General features: G+C 38.9%; 1 long non-coding RNA gene across 1 annotated transcript; it reads left to right on the top strand.

Moving 5' to 3' along the window:
* Window positions 1-350: 350 nt before the first annotated feature.
* On the top strand, window positions 351-23185 carry LOC144020839 (uncharacterized). Its single transcript, XR_013283984.1, has 3 exons — window positions 351-788; window positions 11109-11214; window positions 22729-23185. It is a non-coding gene; the product is annotated as an uncharacterized LOC144020839 (long non-coding RNA).
* Window positions 23186-24708: the final 1523 nt, after the last annotated feature.

Raw genomic sequence — 24708 nt, 5'->3', positions numbered from 1 at the left:
CAAAATTTTCAATACCCACACGATATTATGTTCAATAATTATATATAAACTAAATATGCTAAATTACAGAATAGGCTCTCTCCTTTCTGCCTTGTCCCTGTCATGACTAGGGTCATGCAAGGGTTATGTTTGGGTCATGACCGTGTGGTCAAGTGTCTGTTTTGAACTGAGGTCAAGTGTCTGTTTTGAACTGATGTAACCAAATTCTAGTTTCAACTGGGAAGATGCTTTGTGATATCATAAGCTATGTGATGCCAGAAATCTTTAATCTCTTTATCTAGTCAACAGTCCTGTTACCCACATGTCTAGCCACAACCAATCAGATCGATTCACTGTCTATATAAGCCTGTCTGAGAAGTATGTGTTTTTGTCGGATTATTACCTCTGTTCCTCTGTGCACCTCCGCAGCCCAAGTTAGCCTAGCGTCTCGCGATTCTCGTTGTTTCTCACCTAGTCAAGTTGCGTGAATAAAGAGTTAAAGCCTTATTTGCGTCTGCGTTTTGGGATCCAACCCCAGAACATAACTGAATAATCCGACCACATGGATCCCGCAGACATAAGTAAGATGGGTCATGTCCTGGACGCCCAGGGGCAATTGGTTGGACGTCATGATCAGGCCTGCCATACGCCTGGACAACTGTTTGAGGGAGCGTTGGAGAGAATGTCGCATTGAGCATCCCTGGTACCCCTCGAGTACCACCGAGACCATCCCAGCAGAACGTGGAGGTGGACCCAGGCGTGCGACAACAGTCATCGAGCCTGGAAGGAGAGACCAAGCTTCTGGAGAGGTGTGTTTTTGTCGGATTATTACCTCTGTTCCTCTGTGCCCCTCCATAGCCCAAGTTAGCTTATCGTCTCGCAATTCTCGTGTTTCTCGTCTAGTCAAGTTGTGTGAATAAAGAGTTAAAGCCTTATTTGCGTCTGCGTTTTGGGATCCACCCCCAGGACATAACAGTCCCGTTCTATTATAATCGACAATATAAAAATGTAGGTTGCACAAGATTCTGCCAATACTCCCTTGGACTCTCAAACTATATTTATTTTGAATCTACTGGTGGTAGGGGTGCGTGTGCATATGTGTGTTTGTGTATAAGAATTTCTTATAAATCCAGCAAGCCATGTATTTTCATCCATCCATCCATTTTCTTGGCCGCTTATTCCTCACAAGGGTCGCGGGGCCATGTATTTTCATTTACCTTAATTCATACATATGTATTTTTGCCTTGAGAGAAAGGGTGTGTGTGGGGGGAGGGGGTGCGGGTGTCGGGGCTGTGTGTGTGTGTGTAAATGCATTTACTTTAGGTATTTTTAATCAGTGATCTCTCATTTCCTCTATCGCTTTTATATTCAAACGTGAAAAGATGCCCACAGAGAAAGTGCACAGGAAATGCATTTTTTTGTCTTGTTTGCATAGTTATTAACTGCTTACGTACATACATACTTTCCTGATATTAATCAAGTCCAATCAGGATTTAATTCCTGCAGGAACGTGCCTAAGCAAGATTGCATTTTTTAGCTCCTGAAGCAGTAACTATAGGGTATTCACTCCAACCACACACTTGTATAACCTAATGTACAGAATGATGCTATAATACTATTGTTTTTGAGATCTGCCTTTTGAATTGTTTAGTTGACACAAATTTTTTAGTTGTTGCAGATAGTTGAAAAATACAGTTGGATAGCGGAATCCCCTGAAATTAATCTAAACCAGACATAAATATTATATGGCAGCTGATGCTAAAGCAAACATTTTGAGTGATTACCTGAAGTAATAGCAGCAGAAAAGAGTACGTATGAGGGTAAAATGGGTGCAAAAGTAACAAGTACCCGTAAGACAGCCACATAGCGTCTATTGTCCAATCAGCTGCTCTCCCATCCTAATTCCCCGTTACATTTGTTGGCTGTCCATCAGTCTGAAAACTATTGGCCAGAGGCTTGCAGGAGTATCCAATGATAACAGCTAAGGTGTTAACCTACTAATTAGAAGATGTTTGAGTCATAAATGGTCAAATAAAAACACTATTGTAAAGATGTCCTTGGGCAAATTGCTACATATTGCGTGTGTAGCCTGTAGGCAGTATTGTGACCTGTTTTGGGCTTTTTGCTTGTTCTGACCAAGCCATTTCAAAATAATAAATACTGCCTACGGGTAAAAGTTGGATGTGCTGTTGCTGTGCTGAATGCTCATTTCACAAAAGGTTGCACATTGCCATTGTTTTGTCCATAGGAGTGAAATCTGTCAACTCCACACATCACCCGGGCAAGGACATTCATGTTGCATTTATGTGCTGGTGTGTCACAATGAGAGACAGACTTGGGGACCCATGCAGTAAGGCAGGGAGGTGAGCCTCAAAAAGAGTTTAATTGAAACTAAAAGCAACAAACAGGCAAACACGATACTTCGAAAAAACAAAAATGATTAATTAAGAAAAGTCAAAAGTGAAAAAAACACACACACTCGGATTAAGACTTGAATCAAGACAGCAAATAAACGCTCATTAGTATCAATACTTTATGAGTATTGACGAGATGAGCGTTCTGATGTATCGCCATCACGGAATCGATCTGCACAAATAGGGTGACCAAATGTCCTCTTTTGCCCGGACATGCTAACTTTATTACCACCTGTCCGAGCAATTTTAATCATAATTTATTTTTTCCCAAATTCATGAAAATGTCTAGTTTTCATTGTGCAGCAGATGGGAGACGGAGTGCACCGTGTTACCGCAACTGGTAATGTTTGCTTTGTTCTTGTTTACTGCAAAACTGATGTTTATGTACAGCACTTTGTATACAGCAACGCCTGTTCTTAAAGCGCTTTATGAATAAAGCTGAGCTGAGCTGAGTTGAGTTGAGTTGAGTTGAGTTGAGTTGAGTTGAGTTGAGTTGAGTTGAGTTGAGTTGTAAACCGCACTGTTCCCAAGTCGATCATGAGATGTGTCGGGGAAAAAGAAAGGTGGGTATTTTGTGTTTGATTGTCAATATTGTTATTATTGTCATATATTTTAAGAAAAATGTAGGTCAACTGTTCATGTGCTTCAGTTTTAAGCATTCAATTAAGGTCCTGACCTATATCTGAGGTCACTGGTAATGTCCACGCTGCCAAACCTGAAGAATGTGTGTTTGATCCCCGCCTGTTCCACAAAAACAAAAAAAGGTTGATTGTGGGAGCAAAAAAAAAAAAAAGGGATTACAATTGTTTCATGAATTATTCATTCATAGCCAAACAGAGGAGGCATACAATAAAACAGTTATAATGTATGGCGTCGTTGAGGAAACTTTAAGTGCCATTTAAATATCCCAAGGCCGGACCGAGTATCCTTATTTTTGGAAATGAAAATAAGGTCATCCGAATAGTAAACAAAGTGGTATCAAATATGAGTCTCTTGATATACATTAGAGAGGGAAAAAAACTGAAGTGGGCACTAAATCAACATTGGCCATTTAAACCTGCAATGTAAATCTAAGCGGCTGGCATACCACCACTTTATTGTGATATATAAATGCCACTTTAAATCTGTCAATCTGCTGTACACTATACAGAGGGTGACTTTAGATTTGTCGACTCAAGTTTAGTTCCTGAGGAAGGAAGTTGGGAAGCAGGTCCTGACAGCTAATGTAACTGAAGGACAATGGCCAGGAAGAACACAATTGTGTATGCACTTGGCACAAGTTTACAGTCCTAAGGTGTAATACGTCCAAGCAGAAAACGAGTGACAGTATGTTTCATTAGGATGCTAGTCAGGTTATCCGGGCTGCAATGAGCCTGGGGCAGTGTGTTTGGTCAAGGGACAACAAGGGACAAGTAGGGAAGCAAATATGTGTGAAGACAACTCTGGCTGCTCCCTTGGACAGTGAATCCTCAGCCCTTGGACAATCCCTCTACACCTCTACAATCCCTCTATAATGTATCGGTTCACTGAGTCAAGCTGAGGGAGCTCAGAACACACACATCCGTATCAAGGACCATGTCATATGGGTATCAGGATTCCCCATGTACAGTACATCTAATATCTGCACAGTAATAATAATAATAATAATAATAATAATAATAATAATGATGCAGCTCAAGTTACCGCTGAAAGTCATTCAAGGTTATAAAACCTAATTTCTGTATTGTTTGAACACATACAGCATTTTTTTCAAGTATGATTTACATTCTCTATTCTTGTTTCCCGGCTAATGTTATTAAACCTACCTCACTGATTGTATCATAAAGGATTGAATGAAAAAAAAAAAATGTGTGCAAGGTGAGCTTTAATTAAGGACTGTATGGCTGTATAGTTCTTGGCATCAATCCCCTGATACTATGCACATGGGAGCAATTGAATTGGACACTTAGCAATTGCTATGACCTTCTGTTGCTGCCATGACATCCTTGATTCTCTGTGTGATCTTTCTTCCAAAAAAAACCTCCAATATTTTGAGTTTGAGCTGAGGAAAGTAATGTTCCATGATTAAGTTTTCCTTTGCCTTTTCATATGTATTAAAAAAAAAAAAAAAAAAAAAATCTGATCAATTAATTAAACACTCCACAGCCTGTCCGCAAATGTGTGGCACTAAACCTGTATTACGAAATGGAACCCCACAGTGAAATTACTTGGTTAGTTTTGGTAAAATTGCTGTCAACATATCAACTTCCTCTCATTTAAACTAAATAAACAATACCTAGAGGCAGCTAGTAGCTACTAGAGCAGTCCTCGAGTACCCCTATTCATTTACACTTGTCTCCAACCAACACAGGTGCTTTAAACGATCGGCTAATCAGCAAGCTCTGATAACAATCCTCAGCTGTGTTGGCTAAACAAACAAGTATAAACCCTGAACCGCCTGCAAACAAGAACAGGACGATCCAGGGTTGCTCTAAATAAATGTGGCTACAAGACTGGACCAACCATCTGTGAATGTGGAGAAGCAGACCACACCATGGACCACTGGCTCAACTGCGCAACTCTTGTAACCAGAAAAACCTTGCAGAGTTCAATTCACATTAAAAAAAATGTGTGAAGAAATGGAAGACAACGTTTTGAAGGCAGCTGTGTTGGCTGAAGGAGACATGGAAAACAGGCTGGATCGGGGCACTCGAGGACCAGGGTTGAGCCACTATACAAGAGTACTGCTTTGGTAATGTTTATTTTTGGTCAATGATCATACAGAAAAGAAAAAGTATTTTTCAGGGATTTCTCTGCTTAGTTATGCAATACAGTGTCAAGCCACATTCTGCTTGAATTAGCACAGTGTTTACTTTGCAGTAAAAGAGCGCAAGTACTAGACTTGCCTGCCAGCAGTCCAGACCTGTTTCCTTTTGAAAATGTGTGCAAAATACGACAAAAGAGACTGTTGAGCAACTCAAGTTATACATCAAGCAAGAATGGGAAATAGTTCCAACTAGTGTCAACAATTACTGTCCTCAGTTCTCGCTTCTTGAGTGTTGTTTAAAGGAAAGGGGATATCGTAACCTTGCTCTCGCAAGATGAATTCTAGCGGTATTTGTGAGTTCACAACCTCCGGAGAATACATCTTGTACCGCTCCCGCTGATCACTTCTGTTCCAATCACAGAGCGACATTGTGTTGGGGGGCGGGATATGCAACTGTGACAAAACCAGGAAGCCAGCACCGACACCGGAGCTAACAAACAAACCTAACATGGGATGAATGGACGCTACAATTAATTCTGTTCTCGCAGGATTATTCACGTTCAAGTTTCCTTGTTGAATGTTGAACAGCGAGAGGCGCTTCGTGCATTTCTAGCTGGTAAGATGTTCGTGCTTTTCCCTCCTTTGACAAGAACGAACACGAAATTTTCACCCGTGGCCGTGATTGGTTAAATCAAACGTGTAGAATGTCGCATTGTCCAATCAGCGCGAATTATTGTACAGGATGTCCCACCTTTTCTCGACGAAATTACTGTGGAGAGGTGGCTATATATATAGCCAGGTTAGGGATATGGCACAGGTTAAACACATCTGAACGAGGTACTGGCTTTTGTTCACCAGGAGCTTACGTAAGGATTCGTTGGTGATTAATGGAACACTCTTTATAAAATGAAAAGGGAGGATGGAGATGGTTTTCTTTTTAATTTAAACTTTCCTTGTTATATGCAACAGCTAGAGCGACAACATTTCCTGATCCCCTATCAGATGACTAACACTAACCAATCAGAAGCTAGCATACTAGTTAAGACAATATTTGCAAATAAGATATCGAATTGAACATGAAATGTCTTTCTTGTGTATTAAATTGAACTGAATGAGAAGGATTTGCAAATCATTGGTTTTATATCTGATTTACTCAACTTCCAAACCTAATTGAAATTGCAATATTTTCATGCAAATCCATTGTAATGATGATGGTGTCTTAAAAAAAAGGTGTCTAAAAAAAATGGTGATGTGAGGTTGGGGTGACAGCAGATACTTGGCTCACTCTCCATTATGTGATTGGCACAGGGAAACCAAACACTCCTCAGTTTCCAAGGACAAATGACATGCATGTTACAACTCACACACATTACTCATCAGGGCAGCAAAGAGGTCATGCTATGCCACCCCTGCCAACAGGCACACTTGCTGAGTCTGGCGAGATCATTGATTCTATTTCCTTGATGAACTTTACAGCATACCCACTTAACCTCTCTCGTCACCCGGTGAGCATTTAAACAGAATTTTCTTGTCTGTCTCTTACTTCCCCGCTGGGCTGTTTCAGATTATTCTATTACCCTGCCGTGCATCTTAAAGGTCGGGGACACACATAGGCAATTGGGCTGTTTTTGTCCTGATTCTTTCCTTTTGCCCGACAATCTTAGGTCTTACAAGAATGTCCAAAAAAAAATATATCTTGGTCTGTGTTATAAATGGATTTATATTAAACGTGTTCAGAATTTATGACCACAGTTCTTCTCGAGAGTGTGGGGAAAGCAGCAATGCATCTGAAGTTTTTTGACTCATGACTGACTGCCCTTACTGACAAACATAAAGTGACGGTAAATAATACAAAATGTCCTACCCAATGTCATGTCTTTTTTTTTTTTTTTTAAGTCACAAAATCTGTTTCTTGATTTACATGTAAAGGTGTTGTAACAGCAAGCATTTCCTCACAAACATTGAATTACATTTTTATACAGTACATGCAATAAAAACAAAATAAATATGCTTACTGTACATCTATGGTGGAGGAGTTATTGAATTGACTGAGTTCATGGGAGGCTGCTTGGGAGGCTTACTGTAACGTTGTCATGAAAGTGTGTTTTCCGACTGTCCATGAAGTGCACATGAATATGATTGGCGCGTATGACGAGTCAAGTTGGTGACCGCCAAGCAGTATTTATTTGGGCTATGTCTATTTGAAACAGTTCTACAAAACACTGCCATGGTCTCCCTGATCTGCTTCATTCAAACATGATGACATTTGAACAACTTATTTGTATGTATAATGTTAAACTTGGTGAGCCTTTGAGTTGCCCATTTCAGATGCCTGTGAATGTGAATGAAGCAGGAACTGTATATGAAATGTTAATGTTACTCTTAACACTATTGTTGGATAAAACTGCTGCAGGAATGTTAAGGATAAAATATGGACTGAAAATTTATAAATAAGCATTTTCTTTTCATTTCACTTCATGCTGTACAATTTACTGTCTACTCAGCCCGCTATTTTCTATTCCACTTGTCCTCTTTTGGTCTCTTTCTGTCCCCTTTCATTTCTTTTATTTTAAAGAGTGAAATAAATTGATTTGATTTGATTTGATTAGCTTTGCCAAAATACAGCCATTTCGCCCAAGGATGGCTGATGAGCTGGCACCTATTCTCGCTGACTTTGGGTGTAAACCTTGGACTATAAACAGATAATATACTTTTTATTATATATAAATACATACATACATTTTTTCCACTAAAATATGGGGGGGGGGGGGGGGGGGTTAACTTAATAGGAAATACAAGAGTAATGGAAGGTCAAAGCTGCCCTGCGATTGGCTGGCAACCAGTCCAGGGTGTACCCCGCCTACTGCCCAAACCCAGCTGAGATAGGCTCCAGCACCCCCCGCGACCCTTGTGAGGAATGAGCGGTCAAGAACATTGATGGATGGATGGATGGATGGATGGTAGGTCAAAGCAGTCTATTTAAAGGGATCGTTCGGATTTTTTAACATGAATCTCTATTTCACCCTCACCTCCAGTGTGTGCGATCAGCACTGACTTACCCCTGACAGCGTTCTGTGACACCAGTTCTGGTCCGGCATTGGACGAGAGGAAGCTGGCTGGGGTGTCGGAAATAAAGCGTTTTTCTTATAAAAACTATTTGTTTTCAAAAGCGTGATACATTTCCATCACAATACTCCTTTCCTGAAAAAAGTCAGACGCCATTACCGCCAGCCACTACTTTTCTGTTCGTTCGTATCACTGCGCGGCGCCCTGTAGAGCGCTAACCGACGCACTGCAGCCAGCTAGCTGATACTTCCGCCTTCGAAAAGGCAAACAACTTCTAGCGGAAGGATCAGCTGGCAGCAGTGCGTCAATTCGTTGTCTACAGGGCGCCGCACAGTGATACGAACAAACAGAAAAGTAGTGGCTGGCGGTAATGGCGTCTGACTTCATTCAGAAAAAGAGTATTGTGATGGAAATGTATCACGCTTTTGAAAACAAATAGTTTTTAGAAGAAAAACGCTTTATTTCCGACACCCCAGCCAGCTTGCTGGACTATTTTCCTCTCGTCCAACGCCGGACCAGAACTGGTGTCACAGAACGCTGTCAGGGGTAAGTCAGTGCTGATCGCACACACTGGAGGTGAGGATCAAATTGAGATTCATGTTAAAAAATTAAATTAAATTTTTTTTAAAATTAAAAATTATTCACCCCATTCAACAGTGAATCCGTAGCAGCAATAATACCACTTAACTGGGAACAGCTAAGATCCTGCTCAAGCTCCCAAGAGCCTCTGGTAGAGGACCCGAGCTTGAAAGGAATTGAAAGAGATACCACCTGAGCAGGAGAGGACATGATATGCTGTATATATTGTAATTGTAATCACAACAAACATGGCTTAATGTTGGAGATAGTGTATTGCAACATGCCATTATTATTGGTGTGTCTGTTTTTTCTTGTTTGATGAATGTTAATAGATGCCGAGCTGAACTAAGGTCACCTCTGGTTTGAAGCAATTCCAGCTCTCAAAGTCATAATTCAAAGCAAACTGTCTGCTGCTTTGAAATCAAAATCACAGAATCACACATCAAAATGGAGAGTAATTTCACAAACATCTTTAATAATTTACACCAAGTTCTAACACTTTACGCAACAACAATTTTTGTCTCTTAACCTGGAAAAGTTTTGTTTTATTTATTTGTTTTCGAGCTAGCATGAATAACATATTTAAAAAAATTAAATGATGAAAAAAGCAGATGTCATTCATTATTTTATTGCTCTACGAAGGTCATGTGAGCATGAACTTTCAAATACATATGCAACAATGATTTCATCCTACATCGTAGCATATTCTCATTAACTTAAAGGAGACGCCCCCCCCCCCCCCCCCCCCAAAAAAAAAAAATTAAAAATTAAAAATACAAATCTTGACAATGTGTTCTATGCAGCCCTATGCAGTGTTAGTGGAATATGAGTTATGCAGCAAATTCCAGCACTTTTTATCAGTATCAGAAGGCGGCCATTGCCACTTGTTGTCGAGTGAAAATGACATCTCAGTTGCTCAGGGCACAGGTAGGTAACAACCAGAGCTCAGCTTCTGAAAAAAAGGTGATCTGTGATTGGTCGTTGCCTGAGCCCCGACCAACTGTGATGTCATTTTCACTTAATAAGTGACCAAATGGCCGCCACCTGAGATGGCTAAAAACAGCTGGATTTTGCTGCATAACCTATATTCTACAAATGTTATATTAATGAGAATGTCATGTTTAGACTAGTGATTTCAAATGATATATTATTGTCAAGAAATGTTTACGTTTGACTTCCTCTTTAACTGCATTTGATTCACTTCATGGCATGTCAAAGATCTCGTAAACCTTGGCTAGACTGTCCAGACAGATCACACCAGGGCTGAACTGACCATGTAGTAGATGCCCGGTGGGTCGGTGTCTTTTGGGGCCGATACGGCGCTATTTATTTATTTATTTATTTGAACACAGTTGGAACGTCTTGCAGGCAACAAATTCAAAATTAGTTGAATGAGTGAATATTAGCGACTACTACTCAGGAGTTGAGTACTCACACTGGTAGTAACATCTCTAGTTATAATAATTTCTTGACCAGTGTGATGAAATTTGATCATTTCCCGCGGCATACTTTACGTTTAGCAGTTCTCACGACACACTAATGTGCCCTGCCATACTGATTGAGGATCACCGCAATAGTTCAAGTTAGCACAGTTGAAAAGATCATACAAGTTGGACTGAGATGGAAGGGAAACTTGTCAATTCTATTTCATTCCAAGACATCGTGCTGTACACTGCAGAATGACGTCACTAAAAACACTAAACTATATTGGCAAAATGCGGTGAGTGGTATTTGTGAACACTCACTGCTGAATGAGGCTGAAGAGGAGATGTCCAAACGCCAGCAGGAAAAACGTTGGTGAGAACCAGCCCTCTGGTTGTCGTTCAACAAAGGCCATGCTTGCCATTGGCCCAGGGGGATGTCCGCTAATCCTCCTCTCAAAATAGTGTGCAGGGACTTTTTTTATCTAGTTTTTTTTTTTTTTTTTTTTAAGTACTGTAGTTATAATCAGGGTGACTAGAATGACGTTCTTAATAGTCTTCATTTGGGTCAAAAAATGTCGTTATTTGTCCCATCTTTGATTTTAGCAAGTTTTTACCTGTGCTTTGATCTTAGATAGATGAAAGCCATCGTGATGTGTCTGTCACAGAAAAGAGCCTGTGTACTAAAAAAAAAACAAAAAAACAACACTGAAATCTCCCCTTGACATTCATTTCTTACATTCTTTCAATTTATGTCTCCTATACAGCATGTTCCTCGCATCTTTTGTGTATTTCCTGCATCTTTTCTCTCTGTTGTTTACACCATTGTTTCTGTTAAGGCTATTTCTGTCATCATTGTTCAACTTCACATATCTGTTCCTTCATCTTTCTCCCCCGATTCAGTGAACTATGACGACAAGATCATCAGCGAGTATGACCTCAACTAGTCGAGCCCCAATTGGGTGACTACAGCAACAACTGCCATGTTAACAGAACGGCTACATAAAAGGTGAGCTATCTTGAATAGATTTACCGACAATCCCATGGATGGATGGACATCATAGGCCTCTTAGGGATCCCAATGTTTGACTTTGTACGATGCGTGAATGTCCTTTTTCTACTAACTTAATTTCCCCCATCTGATGCTTCAAACATTACACAACAAATGTAAATCACAAACCAAAGAATGACTGAACTCGTAAATTACGTACACTAAATTATGTGTCAACTGTATTGTCTTTGAATGAGTAATGCACAAGCGCTGTCATGCTAATTCATGACATCTCAATAAAGATACTGTGACATTAAACAAAATGCTTCGACATTCAAGTGTTGAGTCGGGAGATTCTAAGAGTCCATGCATCATTCATTCCCTCAGCTCCTCTCAAACCTTCTGTCACAAGGAACATTTTCCATCAGTCAAGCCCCTCATCCAATTTGACAGGCACTCCCATCTTTCTCTTGTGATTGGAGCAGGAAACGCATTGAAAAACACAATAACTGTCATATAATTGGATCATAAAAGGCTCAGTTACACAAACCTCTCTGCAGGTCTATGTGCAAGGTAGCCATGGCAACAGGTACCGGTAACTGATGACAATGAAAGTGACACAAAAACATTAAGAAAATGATCATTTCCAGTGTTCGATGCATTTGTGGCAGTGCACAATCAGGAAACATTTCAAATCCAGTAATACATTCCCATTGGCTTCACTAAACTCGGTATGAGGCTGCATTGAATCAACCACATCAAAAAGTACTATACAGTACAGATGTTTACACAGTTTGACGTTTTGCACAATCTATTACAAGACCATTAACTTTTTGGGAAAATTAATCTTGTACAAAAACTAGTATGACTGTTTATATAGACTCCCAATCAATGTCTGGGCAGCAAGATGTAATGAATAATGCAACAACAGTGGTCTGGCCCTGGGAGGGGTGAACGTGCGTGTGTGCACGCACGTGTGTGTGTGTGTGTGTGTGCGCTTGCCACAGAGACTGTAAAACCAGACGGAGCACAGTGGAGTCCCTGCCTGAATCGAAGCTGTGCTGTGAAGGTTAGTGGCAGAAGGAGAAGGGATGTTGACAGTGATCGAGTTGAAAATTGACCTGCTTCAGTTTGTCATCATTGCCTCCGTCACATGCTAGAAAACACAAAGACTGCACTGGGTGACTCTCAATAAGCTGTACTTTTATTATTCGATGCACAAATACTGACCTTCAAAAGGTTACTTTTCTCTACGTGTGCTGGGTACTGTGATCTACTGTTAATCAGTTTACACTGTATTGATATACAAGAAAAAGTACTTAAAGATAAATTTGGGTCACCAATTGTGGGAATGCTTCAGCATTCCCACATATGTTATTATGATTTTTATTCTCCACACTTTTTTTTGCCGCGTAACAACTCCCAATTTACACTGTTCAAATTTCAACTAGCTTCAAAAATTAACACCACCCGGGGTATATATCGTCTGATTACACATTACTTACAGTATTTGCACAATTTAACTTGTAATATCAACTTTTCCCCATTCATTTCAATGGGACAGACATTGAACTTTTTGTAAGTATCAATTTCCACACCCACTTCCATACATATAACTTATCATCATTACCAGGTGTCTTATACTTCTCGGTGGCACAGTTGGTAAAGTCCATTGTCAAGTAACCAGGAGGTCATAATTTCAGAATTTATCTCTCAATTTACTTCATAAGGGGCGGCACGGTGGATAACTGGTTAGCACGTCCGCCACCCAGTTCTGAGGTTCTCCCCGCGCCTGCGTGGGTCTTCTCCGGGCACTCCAGTCTCCTCCAACATTCCAAAGACATGCATGGCAGGTTAATTGGTCGCTCTGAATTGTCCCTAGGTGTCCTTGTGAGTGTGGATGGTTGTTTGTCTCTGTGTGCCCTGCGATTGGCTGGCAACCAGTCCAGGGTGTACCCCGCCTGCTGCCCAAAGCCAGCTGAGATAGGCTCCAGCATCCCCTGCGACAAGCGGTCAAGAAAATGGATTCCACATGCATTCAAATCTTATCATTCAGCATTTCCACGCAATTTCTCCAGAAATTGCACTTAGTCTAGTTTACTACAAAGTTGATATCAATATTTTTTCAATCCAGTTAGACAGCTATTAAAAATAGGTTAACTGTTAATATTTAAACTGGAAAATGATCAAATATGTTCTTCACACTCACATCATTGCAGTGTTACCCCTTAAGGCACATTTGGAAGTTAGATTTTTCTTTTCACTAACTATTTTTTATACCAGGATAGAAAGTCATTTTCCTTCTATGGTCATAATTATTTCTTTCTTTTCATTTGCCCTCAACTGGCACTCTTTTGCAGTTGCATTCCAATAATTATCCCAAAAAGATAACAAAAAAACAAATAAACACATAAAAGTTGCTCCTTGATGCTTGCTGAGTTTTTGTGAGACTATTGATCAGGGTTGTAGTACTCGAGTAGTCCAGACTCGAGTCTGACGAGGCCATCACACTCGCAAAATATTTTTGTCGACTCGACGGTCCCAACTATGTTTTTATTATCGAAAATGAATGTCCGCCTTCAAAAGAAACTTGAAGTAAAGTTTTCAGATTATCACAATACACCGGCATTGGCTTTGGCCACCTGGTAACCATGGCTACCGGGGAGCAAAGCCAAAGCACACGATCTTTTTATTTTAGTCGTATCAGCCAAAAGGATCTTTGTGACTCAGACTCAGACTTGACTTGGACTCAAACCTTTGTGATTCAAACTTGACCTTATAAGTTGTGAGGCTTCTCTCAAATTGGGTTGTCGCCAAACTGTATGACATTTGTGGCCTTCATATACTGTACTGACGATCTATTCCAACGTTGCAAAATGTTTTGGTCTTGCGATGCATCTCCCTATTTTATGTTGCGTGTGATTGTCTGACTATTTCTCTGTGTGCGACAGTGAGACGAGCTGGTCGATGATTGTCCCCTTTGGAGTGATATTGGATGAAGAGAAACATTCTTTTCACTTCATTTGTCATCCCAGTGCTAAAAGTTAAGCCCAGGCAACCAAATTACCTGCCATAGCTGTGGGCTGTTGAATCTCTGTTGCTGCACAGAACAGCTGTTGTGTTCCAGTTGTGATTCACAAGAAGCTCGGGATACAATAAGAGACGACAAACGACTGTGAAACATGATGTTATTGCTGTCTCAGAACAGGAGTTGTGGTGTTCGCTGTGTATGACGGTGCTTTTACCACACGACAATTCGCCTCAGACAAAACGAGCACCTCCACTCTTGAGGCTTGTCTCACCATCTGTAGTTTAGTGCTGTTGGCCTGCCACACAAAATGGAAGCGTGCAGCTTTGTACACATGCATATTAACTAGGGGTGTCAAAATAGCGCATTAATTTTGAGTTACTTTAAAGTTCCTTTTCACCACAAATTTTTTTAATGCACGATTGACCGCACCTTACGTGGAAAGACTGTAGTGGGGGAATTCCAGTCACAATGCAGCATACACGTCCACGTCAAAGTCTAGCAGTATAAATAGCATAAATTTCATAATAATGCATATGTTTGTGGAGACTGGGGTAAAGTTGTAGTTTACAATTTGAAAAATGTGCAGAATTTCACATCTTAACATGAAAAGACAAATGCACTGAGCAATCACCAATGTCTTAAAAATGCAATTATGCCATCTAGTGGCAGAAGAATTACCTAAACACAAATCAATATCACACTCATTTTTTACAGTACAGTACATCTGTTTAATTTTAACTCGATTTTTTGAATTATGAAATTACTGTATCAATGACAAAAGATGCAGCCATATTTCTATTAAACATTTTTCCACTTTTATGTTAACGAGTGTGAAAACTTAGAAAACATATTCTGTTGTAGATATTCTATTGTACATTTTATTGTACATTTAGAACTATTGAAGTCATGTGATTATTTCCGATTAAAAAATGTAATGCCCTGACACTCCTAATATATATTAGTATATAATATTATTATAATATTCGTGCCTACGCACACACATGAAGCTATATCAAACACTGTATTGTATGCCACAGAGAGTACAAACCGGTGTGTGGTCGACAGTACCACTTTTGTGGACCCACAAAGGAGGAATTTATATGTAACAAAATATTCATTTCTTCAAGTTTTGCAAATAAACAAGCAAGCAAGGGAAAATTGCTGAGTCACAAGTAGCATTAAAAAGAGATGTTCAGCAAATAAATAATTGTAAAGTTATGCTCTGTGAAATAGTCTCTCAGTGAAGTGCACAAACAAGAGCTGGAGACCTTAGTGCGACATCATTCTTTGAGCTAAACATAGAGTCATCAGATTAGATCAATTCAAAAATGAGGGTTACAAGGAGTGAATTTAAAAATAAAACATTGATTAGAGATTTCATAACATCAGAACCCAACCCAGCAAAGCTATCTTTAGCAGGCCAATGACTGTTAAATGTGAAACACTTTGTAGCAAGAACATAATTTCTTGTTGCCCTATGAGTCAGAAATAACAGCTGTCAAAAAGAAACGAAACCCCAGGACGCTGCATTTGAGCTAAAAATGAAGTGAAATGCGTTTTTGTTACTGAATAGGGGAGAGTGGGGTAATTTGTGCCAAGGGGCAAGTACTGCAGTTCCACTGTTTTTTGAAAACCATAGGAAGTTGGTCATGTGACCACATATCTTTGAAGAGACATCCATTTTGCTCATCCAGTAAAAAACAAAAAAAACAAAAAGGGAGACACATGGCTTGAGACGTAATAAGTTCAAAAAACATCTTTTTTTTAACCTCCAAAGTAAAATTTCTATGATTAAGGTTTTTTGATGGTTGTGTTTGAACAATTGTAAACAACTTTGAAAACAATTCACACGTGTTTTAGTGCTTTAGTAAGCTACACCATGAGTCTATATGGCTCAAAGCAGTTGGGGGATGCATTTTTATTTGTATTTTTTTCAAAATGGTGGGCTTGGGGTAATTAGTGCCAAAGGACCTGGGTTACGCTGTGCCAACGGGACTACTTCCCCTAAATAATGATTATTTACTCAAATAACCTTGATAGTAACACCCCAAAAGTTTGAAGAGACCGCTTTAATGACATACTATATGCCAGATTACATCATTGAAGAAAGGATGCAAGCATCGTAATATAGTGTCTGAAAATGGAGACCAATCGCCACCAAAATTCATACGCACATTCCTACTCTTGTCCACTTCAACCTGCGGAAATACAAAGGTGCAGTTTCATTGAAGTAGTAGTAGTGTCCAAGTATCTTTCTCCATTGTTCCAGTGCATATTGGTTTTGTAGTGTGACATCTACTCTGTTACTGCTTTTATTATTTATTTATTTATTTGTTTATTTATTTAACATTTTCTACTACCTTTTTGATGCCATTCCCACTGACATGACAAAACTCTCAGCTGGACTCAATATTTTTTGTGCTTTTTGTGGGGGGAGACAAGGACTTTGACTTGGATCATCTGTGACTGGTGACATGTTTGTTCTGTTTGACAAGAAGCAGCAGAGCCGCTGAGTGGCTAGCTTTCTTCTGGTTGTCACTCAAAAGTAGACTTTTATATACAGTATGAGTGAAATATGTTCTACTTAATATTAGTGGTTGACTTCATTTAGTCAAGCCTCATTTAATATAGTGCTGGGACAACAGACGTTATCTCAAGGCACGTTACATAATGGCACAGGTCTCAAACCACGCCCCTTGCACGTTAACAAAAAACAACGGAACCCATCATTTTGTCAACAGAGGCAAGGTCAAAAATTAAGGAGGTATACCTTCAGTGGCCATCTGTCTCAACTACAGAGACGTTTGAGAAACAACATATGCTTGATTAATATAGTACTGCTATGCTGATGAGCAGTAATGATAAAGGTGCATTTTTACATAACAATGCTAATGCTAAAATGATTACAGTCGATGTAATGGCATTGTTGTTGTTAGGTGTACACTGCTGGAAGCAAGAATGCCATCTACAAAGAAAGAAAGGAAAGACACATGTTAATGACATACAACATATGTATCTGGGGATAGTTTTAGTTCCCAACGGAACTTTCAGCTTCCTACAAAATAGTCCAGCGTTGTGGTGAATGGATATGCAAATGATTTATGTAGCAGAAGCTAAATGGACAATACAGTGATATAAATTAAAAAGGCAAGTGAAACCATTCTTCCTCCAATCCAATCTGCTCCAGACTTCTATTTGCTCAGTTACAAGAATCCCAGAGAGGAATTCAACTTATTGACGCTATTGGCCAGAAATCTACATATGCACGATCAGGATCATCGAGACATTCAATTGGGAGATGTCAAGGCAGGTTTGCTGCTCACAACGGTGCCACAATGTCAAGGAAGCAAAGTGGCAACTCTACAAGATCTGCATACGTGAAGAACTCAAACCAGCCTCCCTTCAATTAAACCCTCTAGTGTAGAGACTTCTAAAACATCTAAAAGACAAGTAGTAATCATATTCACATCAGACACTCTAAAAAATTAATTGCCTCTCTTTGAAACGACTCCAAAATGTAAATCAAAGGTAACGCTGTCTTTCAAGCAACCCTCAGGAGAACAAAGTTCCTTCACATCAGAGCCTTTTAATTGAAAAGTGACCCACGTGTGTCTTTACGCAGCACTGCGGTGCTCGCAATTCATCTTCATGGCGTTCCTCGCAGCTACTGTGGTGGTGACGGATTTGAGGACTTTGGAAGAAAGGCAGAAGTGCATTTGGATGTGCGCTCGCCATCCATCCAGCCTAAATATGCTCATCACCTTTCCCATTTATCAGGATGTGTGTGACCACCTCTATTAATTGCTTAGTTAAACTTCAAAGCACAGAGCACTAAGTTTGACAAATTGGCCTGTCTGCTCCCTCAGACTGGGGGCAGTCCATCTAATGCAGTACCGTGTGGTCCCCTTCAAAATAACAGTAATAGGACTGAAATATCACTGTCTCTCGCCGCCCCGAGGGAAGAGAAAATGTAGTGCTTGATGGGATACAATTCTATTAACCTTCCTCTTTTCGACAAATCCTCAAAACATTGACATTCATCACCATGTTTGAAATGCTGCTCCTCATGCAGAATTAGGACACTGGATGCACAAAGCAAACACTATTTGTAAATAATGCAAGATAATTTGAATTAGCTCTGTGTTGACTAATGTTATGAATTTCCACAGTTCACACGGCAAAACAGAGCTGTTTAGAGAAGGAAGAGTTAGAATAAAGGGTTGACTTCAAGCCAACACGTTCAGACGGTCATTAGAAGTGTCATTTTAACACCTCTGAATGCAATGAGGGTTCAAAGCTGTCATTGGAGGTCACACTCGAGGGCTGGGTGAAAAGCCGGCTGTCATAATGAGAGACATTTGTATGTGATGACTCACCCAAGTGGAGCGAAAAGTCAACGCTTTCACTTGGAATGTCAAATGCTCACACAAGGTTGTGGAGGATATTGAATAACTCGGCCTCGCGCTGCCTTCAACATCAAAAGCAAGAAGTGTTGCTATTCTTGTTTGATAAGTAGGAGTGTGATGATATATTGATATTGCGATAAATCGTGATACTTTGTCTCCCGATAGATTATCGATACGTCTGCGCAAGTATCGCGATATTTGTAGTTAAATGTATATACAGCCACTTTAACGGCTCCATTGTTCATGACTTATTGAACAATTACTTGGCGGGCCACTAGGGGGAGTGCCTCATAAGAGTGGCAGGGAAATGGACGCAAGTCTTCAGGCGAAGAAGACTTATGAGCTTATTTTTTTATTATTATGATTATATAATTTATTATTATCATTATTATTATTATTATTATTATTATTATTATTATTGTCATTATTATTATTTTATTTATGTTATATGTATTATATATATGTATATATTATATTGTGTATTATATATATATATATATATATATATATATATATATATATGTATTTACATTATTTTTATTTTATTTATTTAATAATTACTACTATTATTATTATTATTATTATTATTATTATTTGCTGATTAGTTTTATCGTAGATTATCGTGGCTTTATTACCTGAGCAATATATCGATAATCGTGGTATTGTCACAGCGTGAGATAATCGTTATCGTGAGCCTTGTATCGCATATCGTATCGTATCGTGAGGTAGCCAGAGGTTCCCACCTCTACTGATAAGTACATAAATGCTTCCCGAAAAATTTGCCGTTGGTTTACGAATGGATCATGTAGCCCAACTTGTCATTTTAACTCATGTTGTGGTGACCACATACTAGTTGAGTATCAACCAAGCAGTGCACTCTGATTCATCTTTATTGCTTCCAGACATGTTTAATCAACAACACTCAATTACAAACAATCAATCATATTTTATACAATCACCCACTGTTCAGTTTGCAATGGAGATATGATAATAGCATAAACAATTGTCTGAGCATGTCATCATCGTAAATGCAAAATGCTATAAATAAAATGCACAATGTGTAGAAGAGCAGCGCTCTTCCTGTAGACAATATTTAATGACTTATTTGCTAAACGTTCGTCCACAGTGTTAAAGGTTTTCTTGTCGCAAGGAAATTTCCAAAGTTCCTTTTCATGTGAAAATAATAATTATAATAATAATTTAAAATATTTAGTGAACGTTGCGACCTTGAACGAACTCTGACGAACAATCAACATCCGCTGCCTAAGCAAACGTTCGCTCTCTCAATGGGATTCGGGCTATAATCAATTGGGCACATTGTTTGGGACAGCTGCACAATCCAAATATGCGGGCTATATCAACAATTCTAACTTTACAAAGTAAAACAATAAAATAAAATCAAGTTTTGACTGATGTGATTTGTATTATTTTAGGTGGCAGTGCCGTAGAAATGTTCTGCACCATGAAGTAGCACCTTTTAGTATCGACATTACAGCAAACTGCAACCACTATAATAAACACAATGTGGACCTCATTAGATGTGTGAATGTAACTACATAATGCTCAGTGAGTATTCATTCACTTTGTCCTGTTTCAATCACCAGCACCCAGACACTGATCATTATCATTTCAGTAATTGACTAAATAATTGGGCTGGTGCTATTTGCAAAGGATGTGTTAAATTGACAGGCCATTCACAGATTAATAACCCTAAATTATATCTCTTGTTGGAACACAAAGGACATTACAAATTACTTTGAACTTCCTTTTTAATGTTTGAGATAACGCTGAGATGTAAGAAGACAGTGTGATCTGTCAAAGTGAGGTAAGTATCCATTAGCCTGTCCAAATCCAATCAAGGAAGTGAGAGGGACCTTGCGGGGAAGGGAAAGGGTAAACTCTCAGGTAGAGCAAACTTTAAGAATTATTTAATCATACCCGTTGCCATGTCAACCAGTGAAAAGAAAGCAGTCGCTTTTCCCCAGAAACAGTAAACGCATTAGGTTTTACTCTGCTGCCATCTAGTGGTATGTGTTAAAGTCCCGCAGCGTTGGGGGGCAAATTGCAGAGAAGCAGAAGGAGTACTCAAAAATTATTAGGAATCAGGAATGTCAAATCTGAGGGGGGCGGCCATTTTGCCACTTACTGTCGACTGAAAATGACATCACAAAGCTTAAGGGCTCAGGTAACATAAATCACTCTGACATTGTATGCCAAAAATGGTCCTTTAAGGCATTCAACATTTTCCTTTGTCTCAGTTAGTTAATACACCTTTAGTGGCACCAGACATTAAAATGAACAAGAAATTGAACAAAACATGGTATTTGAATGCTTCCCATAGCTGTATATGTATATTGTATACCTATGTTCAAACATAAAGTCATATTTAACTTACATAAGTTTGCTTGATAATTACTTTTTCAAAATGTATGACTCCCTCAGGCCCTCAACTTGAAATATGAATTAGAAACGCCCCAACACAGGACCTGTGAGGTTGATCATGCTATGTAAATGTTGTGCTTCATGAAAAGTAACACATTGGCGCCACCTTGTGATGCTTCTCTTTTACCTGCAGCAAACCGCGAGCGTGTGCAAAATGTGCAGCGAGAGAGAGAGAGAGAGAGAGAGAGAGAGAGAGAGAGAGAGAGAGAGAGAGAGAGAGAGAGAGAGAGAGAGAGAGAGCGCAAAGACTCCAAGCCATTTTTTAAAAACAAGTTAACTAGCATAAAACCGCAAGACAAAGTAGGCTACATGTTATGAGTAACATGATCATAACAAAATAGCTAATTTCAGGGCTCATGGACAACCATTCTCACTTACATTCACGCCTATGGACAATTCAGTTTGCAATTAATCACAGAAAAATATTTGATATGTTGCTGTATGATTATATGATTAAGCAAATGTAGCCAAATATACATGATCAAAAGACTACCAAATAAATCTTTGTAGATAGTAAAACCATGTTAAAAACAATGTTTGACTTGGCATCATTTAACCACTTATTACCCACACAAATATGGCATATCAAAATCATGTACAGACAAATGGGGGGCATTTGTACTTGCATGTGTGCAAACGTTTGTCCACTTGTACTTTAGTGTAATTTAAATTGAAAAAAGTTAAAGTTGAAATTTTGCAATTTAGGACAGTATAGGTGATACCTGAAATATGAAAAGTATTTGCTGCATTTCATCATAATAAAATAATAATATAACATATTATATAATACAATTCTACAATAAATATGGTACATTGTGAAAACAATATATCATATGAACTTTTATTGTGTCTTTTTCTATGGTTAGCAGCACATCTGCTTCACAGTTGTGAGGTTGGGAGCCTTTCTGTTTGCAATTTGCATTCCCAACCTGTGCTTCTGTGGATTTTTTTTTCAGGGTACTCTGACAGTGAGAGGCAGAGAGTCTTCTTGAATGAACCTATGCATGTTTTTGAAGTTCAGGGTGTACCCCAATTTACGCCAAATGTAGCTGGCAACACACGCACAAAACTATAAAATGTAAAAAAATAAAATAATACCTTTACTAACGGCAAGTGACACTACATATATCAGCTAACCAGTTGGCTGGCTGGCGGTCAGTGCTGGGAGTAACATAATACAAAAGTGACAAAATTACACTCATGAACACTTTTGATGTAACACATTGGGCTCTATTCATAACACTCAAGCGTGCAAGCCTCATTTTGCCTGTTTGGGAATTTGGCAGCCTGCTCTGTGCTATGGTGGGTGTTTCATGTGCCTGGCACATTGGACAATTTGGTGGCTGAAAGTAGACTAAACTTAACATCTACTGGAACCAATATATATATTATACTATAATATATTAGGTTGTTGTTGTTTTTTTTAAACACAAGATGTCACCACAGAGTCCCCAAAGTTAATGGACAATTCCCAACATCCGGGCATTTCTGATATTACCGCAATGCAACTTGCCTCATTCGGTGAAAACAAGCAGGAGTATTCTATTGATTTTTCCTGTGAGCATACAAAGCTCTCTGAAAATAATGCGTAAAAGTTATTGTGTGATTGGATGTTCCAACCATAACATGAAGGTAACTAAATTATCATTGCAGGTTTTTCTTGTGGACCCTGAATGTCAGACATAATGGGTAAATGCCGTGAAAGAGTGGAACCTGCAGACGGTTCGTAATGGAGGCTAACCAACGACACGGTGCTTTGAAGTGAACACTTCCGAAGTGGTAAAAATCATTTTCAAGTGTAATAAAAATGCATTATTTTGTTTTCTACATATTTTAGGCTTGAACTAGTTTGCATCATTGTCTATATAAATGGAGTAAAGTATTTATTTTATCAATTTTTCTAAGAAACAGAAGGGCAAACATAAGTGTTAACTAAATAAAAATAGACGAAACATTCGTCTAATCGTCCAATCACTGAAATAATTGATGCAAATGTCCTACTCCTTGTACAGAGTATTAAAAGAGTGTAGCCCAGCCAGGCTAACTCAACCCGAGATCAAATAACCCAGGCTCCATGTTAGCTAACATGCCATATGCCAGTTTAGTGAAATGTTTTATCTCACACATTACTAATGCTTAGCTAATGCTAAGCTAATTCTAATGCTATATTAGCATGCTAAGTTAGCATGTTGTATTTTAACTTTCTGTGGAACAGCATTTACATTATTAGCATAATATACAATATTCAGATGACCAAGAACTAAATTGTACACGCGGATTTGATCTTTAATTTTTAATAAAGTAATTATGTACAAGTGCCTCTTTGCTGTTTGTAAGGACATTCATCTAACGTTATTACGTCCATTTTCTGTTCATATTACACTTTTGCTTCTGCATGCAGGTGGTTATAGAAGTCAAATCACATTTCATCACATTTTGAAATCAAAATAATCATCTCAAATCAAATTGCAATGATCCAAACTCGAAGTCCCTCGTTTTTCCAATGAGTGGAGTGTTTGTTTTCACCGAGTACTACCACCATTTTTACTTGTAACATGATTGTGATGTGAGCCTGGAATTGTCCATACATAACCGTTGCTTAGGCTTTGTAACATATTTGTATTACGCATATTTGTCCAAAGACACCAGCCATAAAGTTTTTTTTTTCCAAGTTCGGCTTCAATCATATCATCAACCTCTTGTATTATTGCAGCATACGCAGGAAGTCCACTACTATGTTTTGATCGTGTGATGTTCCACAAATTGCAGACTGAGTTATTCAGCTTTTTGTTTTTTGGAACATATCCTGCAAAAACTTTTATTTGCAATTTTTTGTTATGGCAAAAAAAAAAAAAGTAAAAAATTATTTTGTATTTTCTGAGCAAAATACTGTCTACAGCAGGGGTCACTAACCTTTTGGAAAATGATAACTAATTCTGGAAAATGCACAAATTTAACTCTGTTATCATTCATAATAAATGCGATTCATCTGAAGACATTGAGCTAATAATGATTTCACAATATTAAAGATAAATATCAGCAAACAACACTTATTTTTCTATAAATCTCTTCAAGTGTTTACATTTCCAAATGACCACTTCTACAACATTCCTAGGAAATCACAATGTCTCATTTTCATTAGCCACTAACACTGGCTAACAGCTATTTTTATTAAAGGCTACTTATGTGGTTCTTGGAGTAGACCTGGTGCCTGTGGGCACCATATTGGTGACCCCTGGTCGACAGTATGTGACATTTATTGTATTGTAGAATTCATTTCACAACAAGTGGTTACTGTTGGCCATAAACGCGCCAAGAAAACATCAAACTAATTGTCTGCTCAACCAAACTTTCGAGGAAGACAAAAGGCTTTTGTATGTGCGTGGGCAGAAGATTTGTTTACACACACTCAGTCATCAGCCGTGTTATAGTTGGCGGGCGGCACCAATGTTTGTGGCGGTGGTTTTGGCTCACATCCGCGCCCATTCTACTCAACTTCAGCCTACAAAGTAACAAATGTTTCCCAACAGCACAGGCCGGCCCCAGGAGCATCGGCACCATCGAAGTACAGTAACTTATGTGCAGTCTAACGTTGATTGGCTGCCAGTTTGCCTTGTACTGTCAGTTATTGTC

This window comes from Festucalex cinctus, chromosome 6 (genome assembly GCF_051991245.1).
Source record: "Festucalex cinctus isolate MCC-2025b chromosome 6, RoL_Fcin_1.0, whole genome shotgun sequence".
Lineage (NCBI taxonomy): Eukaryota > Metazoa > Chordata > Actinopteri > Syngnathiformes > Syngnathidae > Festucalex > Festucalex cinctus.
Note: the sequence above shows the minus strand (reverse complement) of the source record. Positions and strands in the feature narration are given on the sequence as shown.